Raw genomic sequence first — 8,562 nt, forward strand, 5'->3', positions numbered from 1 at the left:
GTAAAGAGTCTTTGGTTTAGAAGAAGAACCCTTACCAATGATCAAGAGAGATGCGACAGATTTCTATCATCAAAGCATTATGGTTGTCAAGATGAATCATCACTTTGATGTCTTCAACAAGTAGGATTCTTTTGATCTATAATCATCAAAAATGAGATAGCCCCATTTCATGGGATTTTTCAAGGCAAACGTCTGACAGATTAAGCGGGTCCTCTTCCCGGTTGGAGGACATATCTCTTCCTTCATCATGATGCCAGCCTAGCTTTCTGCCCAAAATCCAAGGTAAGCATGGCAAAAGTCTGGAGATGCCGGGGATTGAACCCGGGGCCTGATACATGCAAAGCATGCGCTCTACCACTGAGCTACATCCCCACTTCTGCAAAATTTGACTGTATGATTGGAAACCCTGCATTGAACCGACGGCCACATCACCCCATTTGACTCTGCAGTATACAATGTCAGTCAGGAAAAAACTTCAGCCTTGTACCTGGATGATCTTCATGGTCTTATGTACAGATGCCTATATACAGCCTTCTTAGCGCAGTAGGCAGCGCGTCAGTCTCATAATCTGAAGGTCCTGAGTTCGATCCTCAGAGAGGGCATTTATTTCCTTCTTTTGGAATGCAAAATTCTCCGATTTTCTTGAAATGCGCAAACTATGCCTAGTTCAAAGATTTTTCCAAAGCAAATGTCTGACTATTTAAGTGGGGCTCTCACCCCAACTGCATGACAAACTTCTTCTTTCTGCATGATGGCAGGCTAGCCTTCTGGAAAAAAGCCAAGATAAGGAACAGAGGCTCCTGGAGATGCCGGGGATTGAACCCGGGACCTCATACATGCGAAGCATGCGCTCTACCACTGAGCTACATCCCCACTTTTGCACTCGAGCTGTTTGATGGATGCAAGGAGTCCCTGAAACCCAGGGACTGCAAAGTCTCGATCATAATCAATGGAAGGTATTGTTTGAATAAAAGTGAAAGATATGGAAATCGAAGCACAAAATCCTTCGAGCCAGATTCGAACCAGCGACCTAAGGATGTCTGACTTTATGCTACAGTCCTCCGCTCTACCAACTGAGCTATCGAAGGAGTGGCTGAAGTATCTTTCAGCGCTGTAATTATCTCTCGCTCAAGAAAGGTTGTGGGGGTGGGGATCAGGAGCAGATCGATGAAAATCATGAACATTACCTGCAGCTCCCTCTCAAAGTCACCAGTTCTTAGAGCACACTGTAAGGTACGTCTTATCACCCCAAAGGAGGATTTCAGACCAAAGTTCATGTTCTGTCTTGGCTTGGGGATAAGCAGGGGTGCTCCAAATTTCAATTTTACAGAAAGGAAAGGAACTTTGATACAAAGACCTTGGGCAGCATTGGTGGCAAATGGATGGCTGCGCGGAACCATGAAAGAAATGACAGAAAGTTATGGGAGTCATTACTAAGCACCCAGCATCAAGAACGTGCATTTTGGATGCATTTTCAAAAGGAAAGAGAACGGAAAAATCTGTAGATTGAAGGTGATTGAGATAAACAAAATATTCCGTTTTTCTAAAAGCTACTGTAAAGAGTCTTTGGTTTAGAAGAAGAACCCTTACCAATGATCAAGAGAGATGCGACAGATTTCTATCATCAAAGCATTATGGTTGTCAAGATGAATCATCACTTTGATGTCTTCAACAAGTAGGATTCTTTTGATCTATAATCATCAAAAATGAGATAGCCCCATTTCATGGGATTTTTCAAGGCAAACGTCTGACAGATTAAGCGGGTCCTCTTCCCGGTTGGAGGACATATCTCTTCCTTCATCATGATGCCAGCCTAGCTTTCTGCCCAAAATCCAAGGTAAGCATGGCAAAAGTCTGGAGATGCCGGGGATTGAACCCGGGGCCTGATACATGCAAAGCATGCGCTCTACCACTGAGCTACATCCCCACTTCTGCAAAATTTGACTGTATGATTGGAAACCCTGCATTGAACCGACGGCCACATCACCCCATTTGACTCTGCAGTATACAATGTCAGTCAGGAAAAAACTTCAGCCTTGTACCTGGATGATCTTCATGGTCTTATGTACAGATGCCTATATACAGCCTTCTTAGCGCAGTAGGCAGCGCGTCAGTCTCATAATCTGAAGGTCCTGAGTTCGATCCTCAGAGAGGGCATTTATTTCCTTCTTTTGGAATGCAAAATTCTCCGATTTTCTTGAAATGCGCAAACTATGCCTAGTTCAAAGATTTTTCCAAAGCAAATGTCTGACTATTTAAGTGGGGCTCTCACCCCAACTGCATGACAAACTTCTTCTTTCTGCATGATGGCAGGCTAGCCTTCTGGAAAAAAGCCAAGATAAGGAACAGAGGCTCCTGGAGATGCCGGGGATTGAACCCGGGACCTCATACATGCGAAGCATGCGCTCTACCACTGAGCTACATCCCCACTTTTGCACTCGAGCTGTTTGATGGATGCAAGGAGTCCCTGAAACCCAGGGACTGCAAAGTCTCGATCATAATCAATGGAAGGTATTGTTTGAATAAAAGTGAAAGATATGGAAATCGAAGCACAAAATCCTTCGAGCCAGATTCGAACCAGCGACCTAAGGATGTCTGACTTTATGCTACAGTCCTCCGCTCTACCAACTGAGCTATCGAAGGAGTGGCTGAAGTATCTTTCAGCGCTGTAATTATCTCTCGCTCAAGAAAGGTTGTGGGGGTGGGGATCAGGAGCAGATCGATGAAAATCATGAACATTACCTGCAGCTCCCTCTCAAAGTCACCAGTTCTTAGAGCACACTGTAAGGTACGTCTTATCACCCCAAAGGAGGATTTCAGACCAAAGTTCATGTTCTGTCTTGGCTTGGGGATAAGCAGGGGTGCTCCAAATTTCAATTTTACAGAAAGGAAAGGAACTTTGATACAAAGACCTTGGGCAGCATTGGTGGCAAATGGATGGCTGCGCGGAACCATGAAAGAAATGACACAAAGTTATGGGAGTCATTACTAAGCACCCAGCATCAAGAACGTGCATTTTGGATGCATTTTCAAAAGGAAAGAGAACGGAAAAATCTGTAGATTGAAGGTGATTGAGATAAACAAAATATTCAGTTTTTCTAAAAGCTACTGTAAAGAGTCTTTGGTTTAGAAGAAGAACCCTTACCAATGATCAAGAGAGATGCGACAGATTTCTATCATCAAAGCATTATGGTTGTCAAGATGAATCATCACTTTGATGTCTTCAACAAGTAGGATTCTTTTGATCTATAATCATCAAAAATGAGATAGCCCCATTTCATGGGATTTTTCAAGGCAAACGTCTGACAGATTAAGCGGGTCCTCTTCCCGGTTGGAGGACATATCTCTTCCTTCATCATGATGCCAGCCTAGCTTTCTGCCCAAAATCCAAGGTAAGCATGGCAAAAGTCTGGAGATGCCGGGGATTGAACCCGGGGCCTGATACATGCAAAGCATGCGCTCTACCACTGAGCTACATCCCCACTTCTGCAAAATTTGACTGTATGATTGGAAACCCTGCATTGAACCGACGGCCACATCACCCCATTTGACTCTGCAGTATACAATGTCAGTCAGGAAAAAACTTCAGCCTTGTACCTGGATGATCTTCATGGTCTTATGTACAGATGCCTATATACAGCCTTCTTAGCGCAGTAGGCAGCGCGTCAGTCTCATAATCTGAAGGTCCTGAGTTCGATCCTCAGAGAGGGCATTTATTTCCTTCTTTTGGAATGCAAAATTCTCCGATTTTCTTGAAATGCGCAAACTATGCCTAGTTCAAAGATTTTTCCAAAGCAAATGTCTGACTATTTAAGTGGGGCTCTCACCCCAACTGCATGACAAACTTCTTCTTTCTGCATGATGGCAGGCTAGCCTTCTGGAAAAAAGCCAAGATAAGGAACAGAGGCTCCTGGAGATGCCGGGGATTGAACCCGGGACCTCATACATGCGAAGCATGAGCTCTACCACTGAGCTACATCCCCACTTTTGCACTCGAGCTGTTTGATGGATGCAAGGAATCCCTGAAACCCAGGGACTGCAAAGTCTCGATCATAATCAATGGAAGGTATTGTTTGAATAAAAGTGAAAGATATGGAAATCGAAGCACAAAATCCTTCGAGCCTGATTTGAACCAGCGACCTAAGGATGTCTGACTTTATGCTACAGTCCTCCGCTCTACCAACTGAGCTATCGAAGGAGTGGCTGAAGTATCTTTCAGCGCTGTAATTATCTCTCGCTCAAGAAAGGTTGTGGGGGTGGGGATCAGGAGCAGATCGATGAAAATCATTAACATTACCTGCAGCTCCCTCTCAAAGTCACCAGTTCTTAGAGCACACTGTAAGGTACGTCTTATCACCCCAAAGGAGGATTTCAGACCAAAGTTCATGTTCTGTCTTGGCTTGGGGATAAGCAGGGGTGCTCCAAATTTCAATTTTACAGAAAGGAAAGGAACTTTGATACAAAGACCTTGGGCAGCATTGGTGGCAAATGGATGGCTGCGCGGAACCATGAAAGAAATGACAGAAAGTTATGGGAGTCATTACTAAGCACCCAGCATCAAGAACGTGCATTTTGGATGCATTTTCAAAAGGAAAGAGAACGGAAAAATCTGTAGATTGAAGGTGATTGAGATAAACAAAATATTCAGTTTTTCTAAAAGCTACTGTAAAGAGTCTTTGGTTTAGAAGAAGAACCCTTACCAATGATCAAGAGAGATGCGACAGATTTCTATCATCAAAGCATTATGGTTGTCAAGATGAATCATCACTTTGATGTCTTCAACAAGTAGGATTCTTTTGATCTATAATCATCAAAAATGAGATAGCCCCATTTCATGGGATTTTTCAAGGCAAACGTCTGACAGATTAAGCGGGTCCTCTTCCCGGTTGGAGGACATATCTCTTCCTTCATCATGATGCCAGCCTAGCTTTCTGCCCAAAATCCAAGGTAAGCATGGCAAAAGTCTGGAGATGCCGGGGATTGAACCCGGGGCCTGATACATGCAAAGCATGCGCTCTACCACTGAGCTACATCCCCACTTCTGCAAAATTTGACTGTATGATTGGAAACCCTGCATTGAACCGACGGCCACATCACCCCATTTGACTCTGCAGTATACAATGTCAGTCAGGAAAAAACTTCAGCCTTGTACCTGGATGATCTTCATGGTCTTATGTACAGATGCCTATATACAGCCTTCTTAGCGCAGTAGGCAGCGCGTCAGTCTCATAATCTGAAGGTCCTGAGTTCGATCCTCAGAGAGGGCATTTATTTCCTTCTTTTGGAATGCAAAATTCTCCGATTTTCTTGAAATGCGCAAACTATGCCTAGTTCAAAGATTTTTCCAAAGCAAATGTCTGACTATTTAAGTGGGGCTCTCACCCCAACTGCATGACAAACTTCTTCTTTCTGCATGATGGCAGGCTAGCCTTCTGGAAAAAAGCCAAGATAAGGAACAGAGGCTCCTGGAGATGCCGGGGATTGAACCCGGGACCTCATACATGCGAAGCATGCGCTCTACCACTGAGCTACATCCCCACTTTTGCACTCGAGCTGTTTGATGGATGCAAGGAGTCCCTGAAACCCAGGGACTGCAAAGTCTCGATCATAATCAATGGAAGGTATTGTTTGAATAAAAGTGAAAGATATGGAAATCGAAGCACAAAATCCTTCGAGCCAGATTTGAACCAGCGACCTAAGGATGTCTGACTTTATGCTACAGTCCTCCGCTCTACCAACTGAGCTATCGAAGGAGTGGCTGAAGTATCTTTCAGCGCTGTAATTATCTCTCGCTCAAGAAAGGTTGTGGGGGTGGGGATCAGGAGCAGATCGATGAAAATCATGAACATTACCTGCAGCTCCCTCTCAAAGTCACCAGTTCTTAGAGCACACTGTAAGGTACGTCTTATCACCCCAAAGGAGGATTTCAGACCAAAGTTCATGTTCTGTCTTGGCTTGGGGATAAGCAGGGGTGCTCCAAATTTCAATTTTACAGAAAGGAAAGGAACTTTGATACAAAGACCTTGGGCAGCATTGGTGGCAAATGGATGGCTGCGCGGAACCATGAAAGAAATGACACAAAGTTATGGGAGTCATTACTAAGCACCCAGCATCAAGAACGTGCATTTTGGATGCATTTTCAAAAGGAAAGAGAACGGAAAAATCTGTAGATTGAAGGTGATTGAGATAAACAAAATATTCCGTTTTTCTAAAAGCTACTGTAAAGAGTCTTTGGTTTAGAAGAAGAACCCTTACCAATGATCAAGAGAGATGCGACAGATTTCTATCATCAAAGCATTATGGTTGTCAAGATGAATCATCACTTTGATGTCTTCAACAAGTAGGATTCTTTTGATCTATAATCATCAAAAATGAGATAGCCCCATTTCATGGGATTTTTCAAGGCAAACGTCTGACAGATTAAGCGGGGTCCTCATCCCGGTTGGAGGACATATCTCTTCCTTCATCATGATGCCAGCCTAGCTTTCTGCCCAAAATCCAAGGTAAGCATGGCAAAAGTCTGGAGATGCCGGGGATTGAACCCGGGGCCTCATACATGCAAAGCATGCGCTCTACCACTGAGCTACATCCCCACTTCTGCAAGATTTGACTGTATGATTGGAAACCCTGCATTGAACCGACGGCCACATCACCCCATTCGACTCTGCAGTATACAATGTCAGTCAGGAAAATCCTTCAGCCTTGTACCTGGATGATCTTCATGGTCTTATGTACAGATGCCTATATACAGCCTTCTTAGTGCAGTAGGCAGCGCGTCAGTCTCATAATCTGAAGGTCCTGAGTTCGATCCTCAGAGAGGGCATTTATTTCCTTCTTTTTGGAATGCAAAATTCTCCGATTTTCTTGAAATGCGCAAACTATGCCTAGTTCAAAGATTTTTCCAAAGCAAATGTCTGACTATTTAAGTGGGGCTCTCACCCCAACTGCATGACAAACTTCTTCTTTCTGCATGATGGCAGGCTAGCCTTCTGGAAAAAAGCCAAGATAAGGAACAGAGGCTCCTGGAGATGCCGGGGATTGAACCCGGGACCTCATACATGCAAAACATGCGCTCTACCACTGAGCTACATCCCCACTTTTGCACTCGAGCTGTTTGATGGATGCAAGGAATCCCTGAAACCCAGGGACTGCAAAGTCTCGATCATAATCAATGGAAGGTATTGTTTGAATAAAAGTGAAAGATATGGAAATCGAAGCACAAAATCCTTCGAGCCTGATTTGAACCAGCGACCTAAGGATGTCTGACTTTATGCTACAGTCCTCCGCTCTACCAACTGAGCTATCGAAGGAGTGGCTGAAGTATCTTTCAGCGCTGTAATTATCTCTCGCTCAAGAAAGGTTGTGGGGTGGGGATCAGGAGCAGATCGATGAAAATCATTAACATTACCTGCAGCTCCCTCTCAAAGTCACCAGTTCTTAGAGCACACTGTAAGGTACGTCTTATCACCCCAAAGGAGGATTTCAGACCAAAGTTCATGTTCTGTCTTGGCTTGGGGATAAGCAGGGGTGCTCCAAATTTCAATTTTACAGAAAGGAAAGGAACTTTGATACAAAGACCTTGGGCAGCATTGGTGGCAAATGGATGGCTGCGCGGAACCATGAAAGAAATGACAGAAAGTTATGGGAGTCATTACTAAGCACCCAGCATCAAGAACGTGCATTTTGGATGCATTTTCAAAAGGAAAGAGAACGGAAAAATCTGTAGATTGAAGGTGATTGAGATAAACAAAATATTCAGTTTTTCTAAAAGCTACTGTAAAGAGTCTTTGGTTTAGAAGAAGAACCCTTACCAATGATCAAGAGAGATGCGACAGATTTCTATCATCAAAGCATTATGGTTGTCAAGATGAATCATCACTTTGATGTCTTCAACAAGTAGGATTCTTTTGATCTATAATCATCAAAAATGAGATAGCCCCATTTCATGGGATTTTTCAAGGCAAACGTCTGACAGATTAAGCGGGGTCCTCTTCCCGGTTGGAGGACATATCTCTTCCTTCATCATGATGCCAGCCTAGCTTTCTGCCCAAAATCCAAGGTAAGCATGGCAAAAGTCTGGAGATGCCAGGGATTGAACCCGGGGCCTCATACATGCAAAGCATGCGCTCTACCACTGAGCTACATCCCCACTTCTGCAAGATTTGACTGTATGATTGGAAACCCTGCATTGAACCGACGGCCACATCACCCTATTCGACTCTGCAGTATACAATGTCAGTCAGGAAAATCCTTCAGCCTTGTACCTGGATGATCTTCATGGTCTTATGTACAGATGCCTATATACAGCCTTCTTAGCGCAGTAGGCAGCGCGTCAGTCTCATAATCTGAAGGTCCTGAGTTCGATCCTCAGAGAGGGCATTTATTTCCTTCTTTTGGAATGCAAAATTCTCCGATTTTCTTGAAATGCGCAAACTATGCCTAGTTCAAAGATTTTTCCAAAGCAAATGTCTGACTATTTAAGTGGGGCTCTCACCCCAACTGCATGACAAACTTCTTCTTTCTGCATGATGGCAGGCTAGCCTTCTGGAAAAAAGCCAAGAT

The 8,562-nt window shown here is 44.0% G+C and overlaps 8 non-coding genes across 8 annotated transcripts; 5 read left to right on the top strand and 3 right to left on the bottom strand.

Annotated features, from left to right (window-relative positions):
• Positions 1–529: 529 nt before the first annotated feature.
• TRNAM-CAU (transfer RNA methionine (anticodon CAU)) lies at positions 530–602 on the top strand. The gene has a single exon. It is a non-coding gene; the product is annotated as a tRNA-Met (tRNA).
• A 199-nt stretch (positions 603–801) lies between these two features.
• Positions 802–873, bottom strand: TRNAA-CGC (transfer RNA alanine (anticodon CGC)). The gene has a single exon. It is a non-coding gene; the product is annotated as a tRNA-Ala (tRNA).
• A 1,211-nt stretch (positions 874–2,084) lies between these two features.
• Positions 2,085–2,157, top strand: TRNAM-CAU (transfer RNA methionine (anticodon CAU)). The gene has a single exon. It is a non-coding gene; the product is annotated as a tRNA-Met (tRNA).
• A 199-nt stretch (positions 2,158–2,356) lies between these two features.
• On the bottom strand, positions 2,357–2,428 carry TRNAA-CGC (transfer RNA alanine (anticodon CGC)). The gene has a single exon. It is a non-coding gene; the product is annotated as a tRNA-Ala (tRNA).
• Positions 2,429–3,639: 1,211 nt separating this feature from the next.
• On the top strand, positions 3,640–3,712 carry TRNAM-CAU (transfer RNA methionine (anticodon CAU)). The gene has a single exon. It is a non-coding gene; the product is annotated as a tRNA-Met (tRNA).
• Positions 3,713–5,194: 1,482 nt separating this feature from the next.
• Positions 5,195–5,267, top strand: TRNAM-CAU (transfer RNA methionine (anticodon CAU)). The gene has a single exon. It is a non-coding gene; the product is annotated as a tRNA-Met (tRNA).
• A 199-nt stretch (positions 5,268–5,466) lies between these two features.
• TRNAA-CGC (transfer RNA alanine (anticodon CGC)) lies at positions 5,467–5,538 on the bottom strand. The gene has a single exon. It is a non-coding gene; the product is annotated as a tRNA-Ala (tRNA).
• A 2,768-nt stretch (positions 5,539–8,306) lies between these two features.
• On the top strand, positions 8,307–8,379 carry TRNAM-CAU (transfer RNA methionine (anticodon CAU)). Its single transcript has one exon. It is a non-coding gene; the product is annotated as a tRNA-Met (tRNA).
• The last annotated feature ends 183 nt before the right edge of the window (positions 8,380–8,562 follow it).

The sequence above is a fragment of the Triturus cristatus genome, chromosome 4_1, assembly GCF_964204655.1.
Source record: "Triturus cristatus chromosome 4_1, aTriCri1.1, whole genome shotgun sequence".
In the NCBI taxonomy this organism is placed as follows: domain Eukaryota; kingdom Metazoa; phylum Chordata; class Amphibia; order Caudata; family Salamandridae; genus Triturus; species Triturus cristatus.